The sequence below is a fragment of the Oryctolagus cuniculus genome, chromosome 19, assembly GCF_964237555.1.
Source record: "Oryctolagus cuniculus chromosome 19, mOryCun1.1, whole genome shotgun sequence".
Classification (NCBI taxonomy): Eukaryota; Metazoa; Chordata; class Mammalia; order Lagomorpha; family Leporidae; genus Oryctolagus; species Oryctolagus cuniculus.
Window position 1 is genome coordinate 21409494 of NC_091450.1, and position 18512 is coordinate 21428005.

At 52.5% G+C, this 18512-nt stretch overlaps 1 protein-coding gene across 4 annotated transcripts in view; it reads left to right on the top strand.

Moving 5' to 3' along the window:
• Positions 1-538: 538 nt before the first annotated feature.
• Positions 539-18512, top strand: part of TMC5 (transmembrane channel like 5) — a 102906-nt gene continuing 84932 nt past the window's right edge. For 2 of the 4 annotated variants that reach the window (XM_070064784.1, XM_070064783.1), the window contains exon 1: positions 5096-5263. The gene's annotated coding sequence lies outside the window, so the exon portion shown is untranslated. Of the gene's footprint in view, positions 879-5095; positions 5264-18512 lie in introns of those variants that run through there. The other 2 variants (XM_070064782.1, XM_070064781.1) reach the window with 2 other exon arrangements.

Below are 18512 nucleotides of genomic sequence, written 5' to 3' on the forward strand. Positions count from 1 at the left end.
GGCCGGCCATCTTTAACTCGTTGAAGGAACTCTGGGCCATCTTCCGTAGCAGCTGCACCAAGTCTTCCAGCCCTGCCCACTTGCTCCATGTCCTCACACGCACACACACCTGTTTTCCGTTCTCTCCAGAGTGACCATCCTCCTGGGCTGTAACTGTATTCAGTGTAAACGGATAGCTCGTTGTGCCTTCTAAAAATCTATGTATATTACTTAATTGAGATGGGGCAGGGAGAGAGAAAGACATATTTGAGACATCCCACCCACGGGGTCACGTCCCGAGTGCCTGGAACCAGGAACTCAGTAGGCTCTCCCACGAGGGAGGCAAGAACCCAGCTACTTGGTGCCCACAGCTGCCTCCCAGGGTCTGCCTTAGCAGGTAGCTGGAGTCAGGAGTCCAGAAGCCTGTGGGTCATCACCCCGCCCCATTACTGGGGTTTTTATTTGCTTTCGTTTTATGATTCACTATAATCCCAAGATAATTTGCTTATTTCCTCCTATTAAATGATGTGGCTGCTGGCCAGTGTTTTGGGGGCGGGCAGCCTGGCGCGCGCACCTGTTGGCTCCTCCCTGGCCCTGGGCAAGGGGGAAAGGAGCCCGGGGCGCAGGGTCGATCGGAGGTCCCCGGCGCCAGCAGGTGTCCCAACCCAGCACTCGTGCAGGGACTCGGATCCTGTCCAGGAAGAAAGTGATCCGGCCCTCCAGCCAGGAAGTCCGGCTCCCCTGCCAGGGCGCGCAGCCTGGGAGCTGCCCCAGGCCAGGGGCGCCGACGCCACCTGCCGAGGAGCGGCGGACGCGGATGCGGACGCGGGCTGAGAGGCGAGGCGGGTTCTCAAGACCCGCGGCCCCCGGGTCCTTGACTTCTCGGAGATCGGAGATCGGTAGGGAAACGCGGGCAGCGGCGCGGTGCTCAGGTGCGGCACCTGAGGCGGGGGAGCGGACAGCAAGCGGGGTGGGGAACGCGATTGCGGGGGCGGCGGCCCCAGCCCCAGCTGCAGCCGGGTGGCTCGCGGACCCCCTGCATTCAGAAAGTTGCCGAGGCTGCCGCCTCCGTGCAGCCGCCCCGGGTTGTATTTGATCGTGCCTTTTATCTGGCGCTTCGCCTACCGTACCTAATTCCATGAGCTTTGCATCTTCGCGGCGACTTGGTGCAGATCGAAGGCTATGGAACCGCTCTGTTTCCTTGCCCTGCGCCTCTGGACAAGTTTCTTACTTTCTCTCGGCTCCAGTTCCCACCCCTGCAAGAAGAAAAAAAAAAAAAAAACGTTAAGGCTGGGACTTCCCTCTTAGGATTTCTGTCAGCCTTCTGTGCTTCCCAACTGTTAAATGCTGTTTCTCCCATTCTACCTTAGGGGAGTCCAGTGCAGGCAGGTGGACCAACTTGCCCACAGAGATTAAACGGAAACTCCTGGATCTGAACCCAGGCAGCCAGAACGCCACAGACTGGGTGGGGGTGGCCATTTGGTGCTGAGGGTAAGCGGCTGCCTGGGACCCTGCATCCCATGTTGGAGTGCTTGAGTGCCAGCCCTGGCTTGCTCTCCAATCCAACTTCCTGCTTCCTACTAATGCATGCCCTGGGAGGCAGCGGTAATGGGCTCAAGGACTTGGGTCTCAGCCACCCCTGTGGGAGATCCAGATGGAGTTCCTGGCCCAGATCTGGCTGTTGCAGGCATTTGGGGAGTAAGCCAGGGAGTGGAAGATCTCTCTCTCCCTCTGTCCCTCTGTCCCTGCCTCCCTCCCTCCCTTCCTCTTCCTTTCCTCCCTCCTCTCTCCTTTCCCTCACCGCTCTGCTGCTTTGCTTTTCAAATCAAATATATAATTTTTTCTTTTAAGCCTCCATAGATTAGGCATGAGCATCTAGTCCAGGTCCTACCATTTTCCTGGAAGGTTCCAGATGGATAAGCTGCCTGTGGGACCTCTTGGTCCCTGGGCGTGTGACAGGTGCAGTAAGACAGCAGTTAACACACAGGTGCCCCCTGCTGGTGTGTACCCACGGCAGGAGCAGGGGGTTTCTGTGGTTGGTTTGCTGACACATCCCCACCCAACCAGAGTGCCGTTACTTTCCTGCAAATCTCCATGTCCCTATGACAGGACTGACCTTCAGACAGAGCTTGGATAACTTGCCCTGTGTCACGTGGGAGGTCCAGGAAGGCATCAGCACTTGAACCTGGGTCTCTTTGGCTATGAGGCATGGTCCTGACATCTGGTCCAGGTTCCGTCTGCCGTGGCAGGGTGAAGGTGGCAGTTATTTGTCTCCTTCGCACCTCGGTGTTCTTGTCTGTAAAATGGGGTTGGGCAGTGGCACACATGGGGATGAAATAATGAGGAAGTTCTCAGAACGGTGGCTGGTACCCAGCGGGTGTCAGTGAGCTGGAGCGATGGTGTGTGCTGTGACCGCTCACAGTGAGGGTGGAGAGAGTGGTGGCCCAGCCAGCGGAAGGGGGTGGCGGGGATGGCTGGGACAGAGGTGACCCAGGAGCTGTCCTGCCCTCTGAGTAGCCCCCAGATTCGGGGTCCTGTGTGTCTCTGGGGGATTCCTGTGAATGTCCCCCACCCCTGCTCACTGTGTATCTCTGCTCTCCATCCCGGGGACCCCTCACTTAGGTGTTAGATGAAGGCCTTTGGAGGAGGATTGCGGCTTTTCTTCTTTGTCTGAAGGGAGACGGAGGAGGGAGAGAGAGATCCATCTGCGGTTGCACTCCCCACGTGCCGTCCGCGGCTGGGGCTGCAGCAGGCCAGGAGCTGGGATCTCCAGCGGGGTCTCCCCCATACTGGGCAGGGATCCAAGCCCGTGGGTCACCACAAGCTGCCTCCCAGGACTCTGGTGGCCCAGGCAGCCCTGGGTGGGGGTGGGGTAGGGAGGATAGGGAAGGGGGAGGGAGTGCAGGAGGAAAGACCGAGTTGCTGCATTGTTCTAGCTGGGTTGGGGTTCAGATTCCCGGTCTCCCACATGGGTGGCAGGGGCCCAAGGACTTGGCCACCTTTCACTGCTGTTTTCCCAGGCACATTAGCAGGGAGCTGGATTTGAACTGGCACCCATAAGGGATGCCAACATTACAGGTGGTGGCTTAACCTGCTACGCCACAACCCCAGCCACATCCTAGCCTTTTAACGTGATCGCCGTCATTGAGGTCTCTTCTACTGGCTTTGAGCGACGACGCAGCGCGCTACGTACGCCCTAGAGGTCTGTAGAACCCGAGTTCCCGAGCCAGACTGCCTGGGTTCACCAGTGCCTCTGCCACTTCCTCCCCGTGTGGCCTTGGGCCAAGCTCCTTCAGCTCTTGGTGCTTCAGTTAAGTCCCTGTCAGCTGGGGTCCGTCTGGTCGTCCCTGACCACCAGGCCCCCTGTGAGGATTAAACACAGCCAGCACGCATAGGGTGGTAAGGACAATGCACTGACGCATGTCCGTCATGTCTTCAACAGTACTTCTGGAACTTGGTGGAAAATGCAATTAATTAAAGGGCAAGCTTATTTTGGTGCCATTTTTTAAATTTAAATTTTTTAAATGCATACATGAGGTCTTCAAAAACTTAATAAACAAAGCTATATGATGAGAAAATGAAAATATCATGTCTGTAAACTACATTGAATCTGTTCTCTTTGTATTAATTTTACACAAACATGAAAAAAAAAGTCTCAGAAAATGGTGCATGGATTTCAAACTCTGTGCATCACAATAAACTTAGCTTTTAATACTGTTTTTCCATGAACACTTTGAAATGCTCGCATGTATTATCATGAGCTCCATTTCACAGCTCAGGAAACTGAGGCCGGCTCGGGAGATTATAACCTGCCTCACGGCACCGAGTTGCGCCTTCCTGTCCCGCATCTGCCCCCTGCTTCCCTTTCCACGCCCACCATCTGGATTCACGCCTCTCCCCCATGCCACACTCGGGTTCCCTCCTCAGCCCTTGTCCTTACGTCCTGTGTCTGGGGGCCTCAGCACCTGCTGCTTCCAGGAGGTTCTTCCTCTCTCTCACTTCCAAAATGTCAGGGTTTCCAGCGACCATGGAAATATGTCTTTCCCTTTTGCTCTTCTAGTTGTGTGGTCTGATTGTGGCTGAGCGCTGTGTGTGTGTGTGTGTGTGTGATCCATCCGCTGTGGCCAGTTTACAATCCACCTGCCGACAAAGTGAGACACGCACAGTTAGAGTTTATAGGGCAGACCGTGTGGTTCATGAACCGAACAGGTAAATGGGAGTGCCACGGAGAGGGAGTGAAGTCTGCAGGCGGCAGTGTCGTGGGGCCGAGGTGCTTGTCTTCCGCTGGAGGTGGCGGTGGGGGGTGGGGAGTGGGGAGCTGGCCCAGATCACTGCTGGGCGTTGTGCTCTGTGGGGCCATTTGGAGATATTTTTGGCAGTCACAGCTTGCAGGTTGGGATGTCCTGCTGGCGTCTGACCGGTGGAAGCCAGAGCTGCGGATAAACACCCTGATGAGCACGCGCTGGTGCGCCCCAGCCGACAGCTGGCCCACAGCCGTGGGCAGCGCCCAGGCTGAACATCCGATGCTGGAGCCACAGAAGGGTCGGAGTGACTGCTTTGCTCTTTTGGCTCTCGCTCCATTTTGGCTCCGCTCCACACGGATTGGCAGGGGGCACCCCAAAGTCCAGTGTCCCAGGAACCTCACGCGGCCAGCTCGTGTGGCCCTTGCCCCTCCTCCTCCTCCGAGTCATTCCCATTTTGCGGCTGCAGGGAGTCAAGTTGAGGCCCAGAGGGGTGGAGGTCTCCCCGTGGGGGTTTGGATTTGAGTGGGGCCACCAGGACCTGTGGGCTGGTGTCACACTGTGGGTGCTTTACCTGTGCTACCTTTCCCATCGGAACCTGGCCCCAGGGGACACAGGTTAGGGAACAACGTGGCCAGTGCCCCAGGGCGCAGGGGGTGTTTAGGGGAATCTCATGTTCCAGAAGAATGCTTTGATGGACAAATCAATTCAGGCATATTTCTGGAAGACCTCACGCTCTGAGGTTCAAAGGAAAATCCACTTCCTCATGGTGTCCAAGAAATACAATAACCTTCAGACCGGACTTGGTGCTTTTTATGGAGCTGAGAGAACTTTGCTGTGAGGGAGGGACTTAGGTCCCGGAAGGAAGAAGTGCACAGTTTGGGGCCCGAGGGAGGGCTTCTTCCCTGCACAGATTCAGAGCACGTTAGCCATAGGCACGCGGTGATGTCGCAGGGGAAAGACTGATGGGCGTTGCCGCCAGGTGAGCCCCCCGGGGTTCACGGGCGCCAGGAGACAGGTGGCCCGAAGCTGTCACCGGCCAGGTGAGCAGCCCCTCCCCAGAAGCATGACCCAGAGGGCGGGGAGCTCCGTGTTGTGGGAGACGCGGGCTCCTGAACCCTGCAGTCTGCACCCCTGGCTTTGGGCCACACGTGGAGAGGAGACTTTGGGTGTCTTTCCTCCAGGAGCCAGGGCGAGGAATGAGAGAGGGGTGGAGGGCGGGCACAGGGGTAAAGGGGACAGCCTGCCAGGGTGTCCTGGGGGACGGCAGAAGCGGGGCTGCCCTGTCGCGGATCCCTGGCAGCAGGTGCGGTCGATGCCCCAGAAACGTCTGGTAGAGGAAAGAGTGACTCGGGAAGTGAGGGGCGAGGGGTTGGGAGAAGGCGCTCACGGGGAGACGGGGCGAGTCCGGGCGTGGCTGGCCTTGCTTTCCTTGTCTGTGGAACGGGTAGTGCGACAGAAGCTCCCACCTCCACGGTAGCTCTTGGAGCTGATAAGAAAACTTGATGCCGCATAAACTCTCAGTAAATGTTAATTTACCAGCTCTTCCTCCTCCTTCTCCTCCTCCTCCTCCTTCCTGTCCTTCTCTTCTTCCTCTGATGACAATGTTGAGGATGATGATAACGATCCAAGACCAGGGTCTGCAGGCAGAGAGGCAGGGCTTTGAAACCCATTCTTTCTTTGTTTGGCTGTGTGATCTTGGGCAAATGACTTAACCTCTCTGGGCCTTTATGTTTTCATCAAAAAATGGGGACAACCTCCCACTAAGGTTTCTTTTAACTTTTTAAAAAGACTTATTTATTTGAGAGGCAGAATTACAGAAAGAGAAAGGGTCTTCCATCTGCTGGTTCACTCCCCGATTGGCCACAATGCCCAGAGCTGGGCCGATCCAAGGCCAGGAGCAAGGAGCCAGGAGCTTCCTCCGGGTCTCCCATGCAGGTGCAGGGGCCCAAGGACTTGGACCTTATTCCACTGCTTTCCCAAGCTATTAACAGAGAGCTGGATTGGAAGTGGAGCAGCTGGGACTCGAACCAGTGCCCATACGGGATACTGGTCCCACAGAGGGAAGCTTATCCTATTACACCACAGCACTGCCCTCCCGCCCTGCAAGGTTTCTTAAAGATTCAGTTGCTAATACATATGGCTGGCATGCCTGTCAGCACAGTCAGTGGCATTGTCTGTATGCTTCTTCTTATTGTTGTTTGTGTAGATTCCTCCTGCACTGGAGGGTAGTTCAGTGGAGATGGACGTCTATAGTGGGGGCGTAGCCGTGGGATTCCAGGAAAATCGTCTCCTTGCGAGACAGGGTGAGGTTGGAAGTGTTGACTTTCTCATAAAAGCTTAGGGAGCCACTCGCTGTATCCTTTTAGCCAGGATTTTCCTGTGTGGGGTGACTGACGGGTGACAGATGGCGACTCTGTGATTGCTGGGTTACTCCCTGGCACCCAGGGTTCGGTGTTGGCAGCAGTAAACCTCAGCCGGCTGGAGTGCCAGTCATCAGGAAGGTGATCTCGACAAGGCAGTTCACGGGGAAGGAGCCGGACCAGAGCAAGCAGGCTCCATTTTTAATGGCATCTGAATCCAGGCTGAACAGCATTTGAACATGGAAAACGAAGGGCGGGCATTTGGCCTAGAGGTTAAGCTGCTGATCGGGACACCCACATCTCATCAGAGTAGCTGAGTTCAAGTCCTGGCTTCCCTCCTGGCTCCAGCTTCCCGCTCACAGGGGCCCTGGCAGGCCACAGCGATGGCTCAAGTCACTGGGTTCCTGGATTGAGTCCCAGCTGTTGCATTTGGGACACGAACCAGTGGATCTGCCTCTGTTCCGGTCTCTCTGTCTCTCTTCCTCTCAACAAACAATTTAAAATGCAATTTTAAAGAAAAACAAAAAGGCAAGTTGTGTTTGCATCATTGGGAGCCCACAGTTCCTGTTGTGATCTCCAGCGTGTTAGCACCTGTGTTAAATGCACGCTAGTGAGGCAGGCATTTTCACAGTGGTTAAGACCTGTGGGACGTCACATCCCTGATCAGAGAGCCTCGGCTGAGTCCCAGCTTTGCTTCCGTGTCTAGCTTCTTGCGAATGCACGCCCTGGGAGGCAGCAGGTGATGGTGTGAGGGCTTGGCTTCCTGCCAACCACATGGGAGAACTGGGTTGAGTTCTGGGCTCCTGGCTTTGGTCTGGCCCAGTCCTGGCTGTTACGGGTATTGTGGGGGAGGGTGGTGAACCAGCAGATGGACGCTCTTGCACGCGCTCTCTCGCTCTCAATAAAAATAAATACATAAATGAAAATAAATGCAAGCTAGTGATTTTTCAAATTTTTCACAGAATTTTCTCCTGCGGCAGACCCTTGAGTTATAAGTGGTACAGCAGAGGAAAAGCTTTAAAATGAGGGGAGGTGGCCGGGGTCTCCAAGAGGATGGCCGGCTTCGCCCAAGAGCTGGCTTTCCAGGGGTCGGATGACGGCTCCCGGCCACATGAGACCCTAGGCGTATCTGGAGGTGGAGGTCCTTCCTGCCAGTCCAGGTGTGGCTGTGTCCAGGGACACAGCAGTAATTCTGACCTTGGCTTTGTTGTAAATGTTGATACTTTATTCATCACTGGGTCCTCTCTGTTTCCCTGCTACAAAATGTTTGTTTTGGGAGCATTTTTGTTTGGGAGGCCACGTCACGCCCAGCGGGCCAACCAAGTGGCTGGAAACAGAGATGGGCAGGAGATGGGGGAGTGGCTGCCACCTGCTCCACCCTTGCTCAGCTCTCACGGTAGGCGTCAGGGACTGATGCTGTTTCTGCCTACCCTGGGCACCTCTGAGATCCCCCCATCACTCTAAAAATGTGTTTGCAGGCAGAGAGATGAGAGAGACAGACAGACACAGAGAACTCTTCTATCTCTTGGTTTACTTTCCAAATGCCTCCAACAGCTGGGGCTGGGCCAGTTTGGAGCCAGGAGCCTGCAGATTAACCCAGGTCCCCCATGTTGGGGGTGGGGACTCAACTGCTGGAGCCATCACTGCTGCCTCCCGGGGTTTGCATTAGCAGTGAGTGGAGAGGAGAGCAGAGGCGGGATGTGAACCCGACACCCTGATAGGGAATGTGGGTGTTGTGAGTATCACCTTCACCACTGTGCCCCTCGCCCACCAACCCCTCACACCAGCTGCTTACAGCTTCACAAACTTGGTGGGCAGCTCCCGGTCCCTGCTTCAGACATCGAGGACTTTAGCACCTTATTCCCCTCTGCACCTCCCCACATACTGATGTTTACAAACATGTATAGCCTGTGCCGTCATCTAAAATTGGGTGTCTCTTGTGTGGCATGGTGACTATCGGGGGGAAAACAGATCGTTTTCTCCAACTACGCTCTCAACACGGAACACTTTTGTGATGAGACGGGTGTTTTCCCTGCACCGGCTGGTGACCTGCACTTGAACTCACTCTGGCACCTGCTACCTGCAGTTGGCAGCAGACCCCGCAGTTCTGCCCTGACTTGAGATGCCAGTCATCTGTCTGGGCCCCCTGTGAAAGACAAAACGGTAACAAGTTTAACTTGGAGATCTTGATCGATGTCTATTTGTGATTCTAGAACTGGGCAGTACCTCATTTTACAGAGAGAGTGTTCTGATGAGCTGAGTGGTGGAGATTGGGTTTACAGACAGGAAAAGGCTGATGAGAACAAAAAGAACAAGCCAAGTGGTTGCTTCACAGCGCCTTTATTTTTTCTTTCTTTTCTTTTTTGAGAGGTAGAGTTACAGATAGATAGGGAGACACACACACATACACAGAGGTCTTCCATCCGCTGGTTCACTCCCCAAATGGCATCAATCGCCAGGGTCAGGTCAGGTCAAAACCAGGAACCAAAACTCCATCTGAGTCTCCTACAAGGTTGGCAGGGAACCAAGCACTTGGACCATCTTCCACTGCTTTCCCAGGTGCATAGTAGGGAGCTGGACCAGAAGTAGAGCAGCCAGGACTCAAACTGGCGCTCAAGTGGGATATGCCACAACACTGGCCCCTCAAAGTGACTTTCTTGGTAAAAGATTAAAGCTAAAGGGACTACCTTACCCTGCCTGCAGCCAGCTTGTTAGGGAGTTGGCTATTATCTCTCACTCTCTTGATTTCTCAGCAGTTCTGATAACTTAGTCATGGTTTGGTGAGCTCAAACTTTAGCGTGAGTGACTCCATCTTGGTTTGGTCTGTTGGGCCCAGTGCAGGAGCTCAGTCCAAACCAATTGCCATCCTATCAATTTTATTTAACACTCTGGAGCTTCTGACTGGCCAGTTATTAAAAAAAAAAAGTTCCAGTGATCTTCTTTGGTTTCAGTCATTTGTTGAAAAGGTCATACAAGTCAGTGAATACATTTACTGGCTTATAAAAGATACAGATGGACACCCAGGTGAAGAAATGCAGAGGGCGAGCTCCAGAAGGGACCCAGTGCAGGAGCCGCTGTCCCCGTGGAGTTGGGGTGCACCACCCTCCTGGCACGTGACTCTGTTCAGCTGGAAGCTCCTTGAACCCCATAGCCCTGGGGTTTTTATGGTGGCCTTGTTACGTAGGCATGATTAGTTATTAACTCAACCTCCGGCTCCCTTCCCCTTCAACGAGGATGAAGCTTCTGCTCATGACTTGGTCTTCCCGGTGAGTGGCCTCCACGAGGGGTGCCACGTTAGAACACAGGACGCTGTGGTCACACGGGGAATTCCAAGGCCCTGGGGGCCAAAGACCAAACACCAGCAGGAAAGAGTCTCCTGGTTCTCTACTGCCCAGGGAATTGCAAGGGCTTTAGAAGCTCTGTGCCAGAAATCCAGGATGCAGACTGTGTGTGTGTGTGTGTGTGTGTGTGTAGTAAACCACAGTGTCGCCTAGGTGGATTGTAAGAATGCAAAAGAAACATACATGGCTCCTGATCCATGCCTATTAGGGAAATTAGGTCCTTAGAAAAGGACATATCACTCCATGTAACATAAGCCACTTAAGGGAAGAGATTCTAAGGTCCAGGGGAATTGGCTTGGCTTCTCTTTTCTCTCCCCTCCCCTCCCTTCCCCTCCCCTCTTCTCCCCTCCTCTTTTCTTCCCTCCCCTCCCCTCCCCTCCCTCCTCTCCTTTCCTCTCCTCTTTCCTTTTCTTAGATTTATTTTACTTATTTGAAAGAGTTAGAGAGTTAGAGAGAGAGAGAGAGCGAGAGAGAGAGAGAGATCTTCTATCCATTGGTTCACTCTTCCGATGGCTGCAATGGCCGGGGCTGGGCCAGGCTGAAGCCAGGAGCCAGGAGCTTCTTCCATGTCTCCTCCATGGGTGCAGGGGCCCAAGGACGTGGGCCATCCACCACTGCTTTCCCAGGCCACAGCAGAGAGCTGGATGGGAAGTGGAGCAGCTAGGACTCGAACCGGTGCCCTTATGGGATGCCGGCACTATATGTAGTAGCTTTACCCACTACGCCACAGTGCTGGCCTGGTGTACAGAGTCTTCACTGGGCTTGGCTACATAGACACCATTGGCATCCAGGCATTGACCTCCATCTCCAGCCCCTCTGGAGGGTGGGTGATACTGCATGGCTGAAACCCCCACCCTAAATTACACTGTTTCTGTCTGGCTGAACCAAAGCCCCAGAGAAGCAAAGACACGTTTATTGGGTAGGACAATCCCAGAGGTTGGGAATGACGTCTGGAGTGCTGAGGGCAAAGGTCAGACTTCCCTTTGGATGAAACTGACTTCTGTACTACATGAGATCCATCCCTAGTCCAAGAGCACCCTGCAGGGACCAGGGTGGAAGCAGCCTCCTTGTTCTCTACCCAGTCCGTGAGTTAATACCATGCTGCTTCGATGCCCACTCCAGTTCCCCTGACTTGCTTGCCCTGGGTGTGATGTCTTCACAGCACGGAGCTCAGCAGAACCTTTGACCTCTGACCATCTCTCGTGGAGTCTACTCTGTGTCACAGTTTCCCACACTCTGGTTTAGCCAACAAGCCATCCACTTGCTTGCTTTCTTCTAGAAATTCAATGTCACCTCCGGTCCGATGGTTGCCACCCTCTTGCCTTGTCCATTCCGTTATGCGTTTGTTCCCTGTGAACTTTGCCTCTGACTTCACTGGGACTTCAGAGGGAGGAAAGGCCGGCCTGTGTGTTTAGTCTGCCATCTTGAATCAGGATGCAGTTTCATTTGTAACATGCTATGTTACACAGCTTAGCAACACACAGTAATGTTTGATCCAGTGATGGATGGCAGATATCATGTTGTCCCGTCAGACTGGGACCACCCAGTGATGTCAGACCACTCTCAGTGTAAGTGCGCTCTGTGATACTCCCACCACAACAAAAATGCCTGGTGCCGTGTTTCTCAGAAAGTGTCCCCATCATTAAATGACACAAAGCTGTTAATTTTTAGCATGTTATTCCTTCACCTTGAACCACTTCAAGAAATTTGCCATGCAAGTCCAATGGCCGGTGATATGGTGTAGTGCACTGGTAAGGCCACCGCCTACAGAGCCAGCATCCCATTTGGGCTCCGGTTCGAGTCCCAGCTGCTCCACTTCCAATCCCACTCTCTGCTATGGCCTGGGAAAGCAATGAAAGATGGCTCGAGTCCTTGGGCCCCTGTACCCACGTGGGAAGACCCAGAGCAAGCTCCTGGCTCCTGGCTTCAGCTTGGCCCAGCCCTGGCCGTTGGAGCCATTTGGGGAGTGAACCAGCAGATGGAAGACCTCTCTCTCTCTGGCTTTATCTCTCTGTAACTCTGTCTTTCAAATAAATAAAATAAATCTTTAAAACCAAAAAAGATCAAATCCAACTTGCCCTGTGACTCAGGGAAAGCGCTGACATTTGGAGCTTGGTTGACCGAAGTTCTGACCTTGGCTGGGAGAAGCTGTTTGACTTCCGGCAGATCACTTGAAATCGCTGTCATGGGTTACCGTTTCTGTTTTCTTCTCTGCAAATCTGGAGCAACAGTGCGTGAGTTGTGTTATAGAACTTCTGTGGAGACATGATACAGCCTGCTGTATTATCACAATCTGCATTTTTCTCAACCAAGCCTGTCACCCCAGACATCCTTGGATCCAGGAGGTTCTTTTTCTTCTAAAAAAAAGGAGGGGGGGAGTCTTGACACAGACCCCAGAGTACTGCATGTGGCTAGAGTGCACCCCAGCTTTATTGCCCCTCCCACTCCTCTAAGACGCGGGGACAGAGAATGGGAGAATCCCCAGCCATAGAGGGGATTAAGCCGGGTTATTTTTCACTGCCCCAGCAGGATTCTGGCTCTGACAGTGGGGAAGGGGAGGAGGGCAGGTTTCTGTAGCATGCAAGTCTCCAGGAAGTGGCGCCCTTCCTTGTTGGGTACAAAGCAGCCACGCCTTGCAGGCCATATCAGGTACCAGAGCTGGAATGTGCACCTCGGGGGTCCTTGCTCCTTTGGCATAGGCGGGGGCACTCTAGCCCAGCACAGAGCGGCCGTGCTGCCAAGGCCCAGGCAACCCGTGGCTCTGCCAGTGTCCTGCTGCCTCTCTGCCTCTCCTGGCCAGCTCATCTGCACTGATTCTCACACTTTGGACCATAGAAGACTTACCTGGGAACCCCAGAAACAAAGCAGATTCCCAGGTCCCACCCCAGCTCTCTGAATTGAAACTTCTGGGCATGGGACCTCAGCTGGGGTGGTTTCCCTGGGCCTGGCAGGGGTCCTTGATACAGATCCCAGTCCTTAACCTGGAGAAGTCTGGGGCAATCTGGGATGAGGTGATCGCCTAGTCCTACACAGGCCCCCGTGTCCAGCAGGCTCCCAAGTGACTCTCACGGGCAACAAACTGTGTGTTCTTTGATGTACCCTGGTTAATGTCCTCCAAATGCCCTCCAAGGAGGGCATTTGGCTTAGCAGTCAAGACACTGCATCATATCAGAGGGCCTGGGTTCAAGTCCTGGCTCTGACCTGATTCTGGCTTCCTGCTGATGTGCACCCTGCGAGGCAGCTGGTGGTAGTTCAAGTAACTGGGTCCCTGCCACCCATGTGGGAGGCCTGGACTGAGTTCTTGAGTCCCCGCCTAGGCCTGGCCCAACCCCAGGAGTTGCAGGCATCCGGAGAGTCAAACTAGCAGATGGGAGTTCTCTCTGCCTCTTGACGTCTAAATGCTGAAATTCCTGTATGTCCCATTTCATACTTTCCTTTCTAGAGAAGGAAGACACTAATGCAGTCTGGCTGGTCCGTGGTCAAGTCTGTCTGTTTAAAGTTACTTAAAAGTGAGCACCATTTCAAGTTCAGTTCCTCGGTTGTACTATCCACATCTTACTCCAAGGTGATGTGTGACTGGCAGCCGCCATGTTGGACGGTGCAGGTGTAGAACAAGTCCCTTATCATAGAAAGTCCTATGGGATGGCGTCAGCCTAAGCCAACGTTTCTCAGCCTCAGCACTGCTGACCTTTGGGCTCAGGGAAGTCTCTGTTGCGTGGGCATTGGCCTGTGCATTGCAGGGCATTGAGTGCATCCCAGATCTCCACCTACTAGATGCCAGTGGCCGCCTGCTTCCTGGAGCTGTGACAACCGAGAGTGTCTCCAGGTACTGTCAAATGCGCTCTCAGGCCACGCTGCCTCCTGTCAAGGACTACCGCTGCAGAGTCATGGTTTCCACCAGCTTCTTTCTAACACAGAGTGAAAGCCAGCCACGCACTTGCATGCAAACGCTGGCTTTCCAGCTAAGGGCTACATGCTCCCCCTGCTTTGGGGGACAGTCAGATTCAAGAAAGACAATCTGTTTACAAAGAGGCGTTTGCATGGAGCAAGGCTTAAGGTTTTAGCAGGGTTGGAGCCTTAGGAGGGGTTGACTCACGGACTTCCTGCCAGGAATGACTACAGTTAAAGAGAAGACATGGCAGCGAGCACAGTGAGATTTGAGGCATTTCACCATCCGCAGAAATGACCGCTTCTTACCGTTCCAGCTCTTCCTTGGATTTTACTCACGGAGTTTAACTTGGTGACATGTGCCAGCTCCTTAATCCCCAGTTTCCCAATACTTATTGAATTTTTTGCAGTTTTTAAAAGGAAGATTTATGGCCGGCGCCGGGGCTCACTAGGCTAATCCTCCGCCTTGCGGCGCCGGCACACCGGGTTCTAGTCCCGGTCGGGGCGCCGGATTCTGTCCTGGTTGCCCCTCTTCCAGGCCAGCTCTCTGCTGTGGCCAGGGAGTGCAGTGGAGGATGGCCCAAGTGCTTGGGCCCTGCACCCCATGGGCGACCAGGAGAAGCACCTGGCTCCTGGCTCCTGCCATCGGATCAGCGTGGTGCGCCGGCCGCAGCGGCCATTGGAGAGTGAACCAACGGCAAAGGAAGACCTTTCTCTCTGTCTCTCTCTCTCACTGTCCACTCTGCCTGTCAAAAAAATAAAAATAAAATAAATAAAAAAATAAATAAAAGGAAGATTTATTTTACAAGTTTTCACTTAGCATAATGCACCTCAAAGGAAGTTACAATACACATTTTGATGTCTTCAGCTTGATTTTTTTTTTTGACTTAGGGTCACTTTGACTATTCTAAATCTTTTGTGATTTCATATGAATAATAGGATTCTTTTTGCTTTTTGTGCAAAAAATATAACTGGTGTTTTGATAGGATTTGCATTGAATCTATGGCTGGCTTTAGGTAGGATAGACATTTTAAATACATGAATTCTTCCCAATTCATATTCTTTGTAAGACTTACTTTATTTATTTGAAAGGCAGAATACTGGAGGAGGGGAGAGAGAAAGGGAGAGAGACTGAATGAATGAGAATATTTCCCATTCACTGATTTACTCCCCAAATGGCTGCAATGGCCCGGACTGGGCCGGGCCAAAATCAGGAGCCCAGAACTCTACCCGGATTGCCTGCGTGGATGGCAGGAGCCCAGACACTTGGGCCGTCTTTCCCTGCTTTCCCAGGAACGGTATCAGGGAGATGGATCAGAAGTGGAGCAGCCAGAACTGGAGCCAGCGCTCACATGGGATGCTGGTGTCACAGGCAGCGGCGTTCACAACACCAGCCCTCCAGTTCTTATTTTAAATATATGTGACAACTCGCCTTGACCTGGTTGTATAAGAAGTGGCAAATGCAGTAGTTAGACCATTTTCCTCATGGGTTTCTGTCATGTGCAGAGGATCTGCTTTCTGCATTAACTCATTTTCCTTTTCAAGCCTCCTACTCTCGCTAGCTTGTTTGACAAGCTCAAAGTCTCATATTTTCCTTGCATTCTCAGACCATAGTTATCTTTCCTCAGAAACTAATGTCGGGCCGGCGCCGCGGCTCACTAGGCTAATCCTCCGCCTTGCGGCGCCAGCACCCCGGGTTCTAGTCCCGGTCGGGGCGCCAGATTCTGTCCTGGTTGCCCCTCTTCCAGGCCAGCTCTCTGCTGTGGCCAGGGAGTGCAGTGGAGGATGGCCCAAGTGCTTGGGCCCTGCACCCCATGGGAGACCAGGAGAAGCACCTGGCTCCTGCCTTCGTATCGGTGCGGCACAGGCCGCGGTGGCCATTGGAGGGTGAACCAACGGCAAAAGGAAGACCTTTCTCTCTCTCTCTGTCTCTCTCTCACTGTCCACTCTGCCTGTCAAAAAATAAAGAAAGAAAAAAGAAACTAATGTCCTGAAAACACAGTGAACTCCTTTGAGGAAGGAAAACATTTTAAAGATAAAGAAGAGAAGACGATTTTTGCTGTTTAGAGGTTCCTTCTTCCTTAGCTTCGATGTTGCTGTCTCAAGCCTTGGACTTTATCTTCCTAGAGGCCCAGACGTCTGGCTGTGAACATGCCTGGCTCCAAGGCTTCCGGAAGCATGCTCTGAAAAGCCCCAGGACCTCACGTTAACTAATATTTAATTAGGGGACAGTTTTGTGAGTGAGTGAAGGTATTGGTCACATGCTTCTCAGAGACCATTTAAGTTACCTTTATTTCCTGGTTTAAACACTACAAACAGCAGGGGAATGTTTGCAGTGGCATTGAGGCAGAAAGCCAAGGCAATTGGTAAGCTAATACGACAAGCCCAGAAAGAACGGAGACGCACGCACAGGCCTACAGAATCCGTGTCTCCACCCAGACGTGCGTGAGTCTGCGGGATGGCTGGCCCAGTCCCAGGACCGCTACTCAAGAGCTGTGCTGGTCATTGTTGGGATTGTCTTTCCAAACTACTGCTATGGAAGTTTAATTGACTTGACATCAGCCTGAAAATAACTGATTATCATTGGTTTTCCTCCTTCTCCTCCTCCTCTTCCTGTTTTATTTATTTAAAAGGCAGAGTGACAGAGAACGGGGAGAGAGATCTTCCACTAGCTGGTACAGGAACTCCCTCCTGGCCTCCCACATTGGGTAGTAAGTTCCCGAGTTTTGGGCCATCAGCCATGACCTTCCCAGGTGTATTAGCAGGGAGTTGGATCTGAAGTGGAGCAGCTGGGACTCAAACCGGTGCTTCAGTATGGGATGTGGGTGCCTAAGCCGTATCTTAATCAGCTGTACCACATCTGACCCGTGGTTTCTTCTTGGAAAATGCTTTTTTCCTCTCCTTTCAAGAATTCTTAGAATTACAGCTTGGAGATCAGTGTGTGTGTGTGTAGGCGATGGGGATATAGGGAATCATTGCTTAAAGTCCACGGTTTCCAGAACTTTGGACATTTGCATTCCTCCTCCATCATTTTTGCCCCTTCTTACTATAATTCTATACCTATCTATTTTTTAACTAATTAATTTATTTAAATTATTTAAAATTTATTTTATTTATTTGAGAGCAGAGAGAGGTAGAGGTAGAGGTAGAGGTAGAGGTAGAGGTAGAGATCTCATCTGATGCTTTACTCTCCAAATGCCCAAAATAGCAGGGACTGGGCTGGGAGCTTAGTTCAGGTCTCCCATATGGTGACAGGGACCCACTTGAGCAGTAGCCATCACTGCTGACTCCCAGTGTGTGCATTAACAGGAGGGTGGAAATGAGAGTGGAGTCTGAGATGCCAGCATCCCAAGTCAGCATCTTAACCACTGCATTAAATGCCTACCCCAGACTTATTTCGAAAGGAAGCTTATGTTTCCTTTAAAAGCAAGTGTTGGAGCCGGCACTGTGGTGCAGGGAGTTAAGACACTGTCTGCATGGACCAGCACTTTGGCATGGTGGGCTAAGCCTCCACCTGTGGCACTAGCATCCCATATAGGTGCCTGTTCCAGTCCCAGCTGCTCCACTTCTGATCCAGCTCTCTGCTGGTGGCCTGGGAAAGCAGCAGAAGATGGCCCACGTGCTTGGGCCCCTGCACCCACATGGGAAGACCTGGAGGAAGCTCCTGGCTCCTGGCTTCAGATTGCCCCAGCTCCAGATGTTGTGACCATTTGGGGAGTGAACCAGCGGATGGAAGACCTCTGTCTGTGTCTATCCCTCTTTCAGTCTGTGGCTCTTTCTCTCAAATAAATAAATCTTAAAAATAAAGACTCCATCTGCAGTGCCAGCATCCCATATAGGCATCAGTTTGAGTCCTGGCTGCTCCACTTTTGATCCAGCTGTCTGCTAATGCACGTGGGAAAGCAACTCCTTGGGCCCTTGCATCCACTTGAGAGACCCAAATGAAGTTCCTGGCTCCTGGCTTTGGCCTAGCCGAGCCCTGTCTGTTGAGGCCATTTGGGGAGTGAACCCATGGATGGAAGTCCTCTCTCTGTCTCTCTTTCCTCTCTCTTTTAAATAAATAAATAAATATTTTTGGGGAAAAAAAAGCAAGTGTCACTTGCTTATCAATATTGGTGACAATGTATGTACATAACAAGCTAAGAGATACTTTAGGCAAATTAAATTTTGTAGAGCTTATTTGGGCAAAGAAGCGATTCATGAGTCAGGAAGCCCTGAGGCAGTGAATTCCCAGAGAGCTCCCCCTGAGGAAGTGGGCAGGTGGTGTTTACAGACAGGAAAAGGAAGTGACACGCATCCAGAGCCCGACGGGTCACAGCTCCCTCTTTGCCTCCTTGGGATGGGTCTGAGCAGTGTGCAGCCTGTGATTGGCAGAGACTCCTGCCTGTTGTAAGAAGACACTCTCAAGTTGAGTTGTGGCTTGTTTGCATATTAAGTTAGGCTGCAGTTCGCTACCATGGAGGTAGATTTGGGAAACTCAGTTTAACAACTTGTGTATTTATAGCATACACACCTTCAGGGCAAATAAAACCATATTACTGGATTCTGGCTATGGGATGCTGGGTGAAAGAAGCTGTTTCCAAGGGCTACGTTTACTATGTGACTCCAGTTCTCTGATCGTTGGGTAGGACACACTGTAGGGACAGGGAACGCCAGTGGTGGAAGGCCAGGTTGTGTGCGGGAGGCTGCAGGAGCGACGT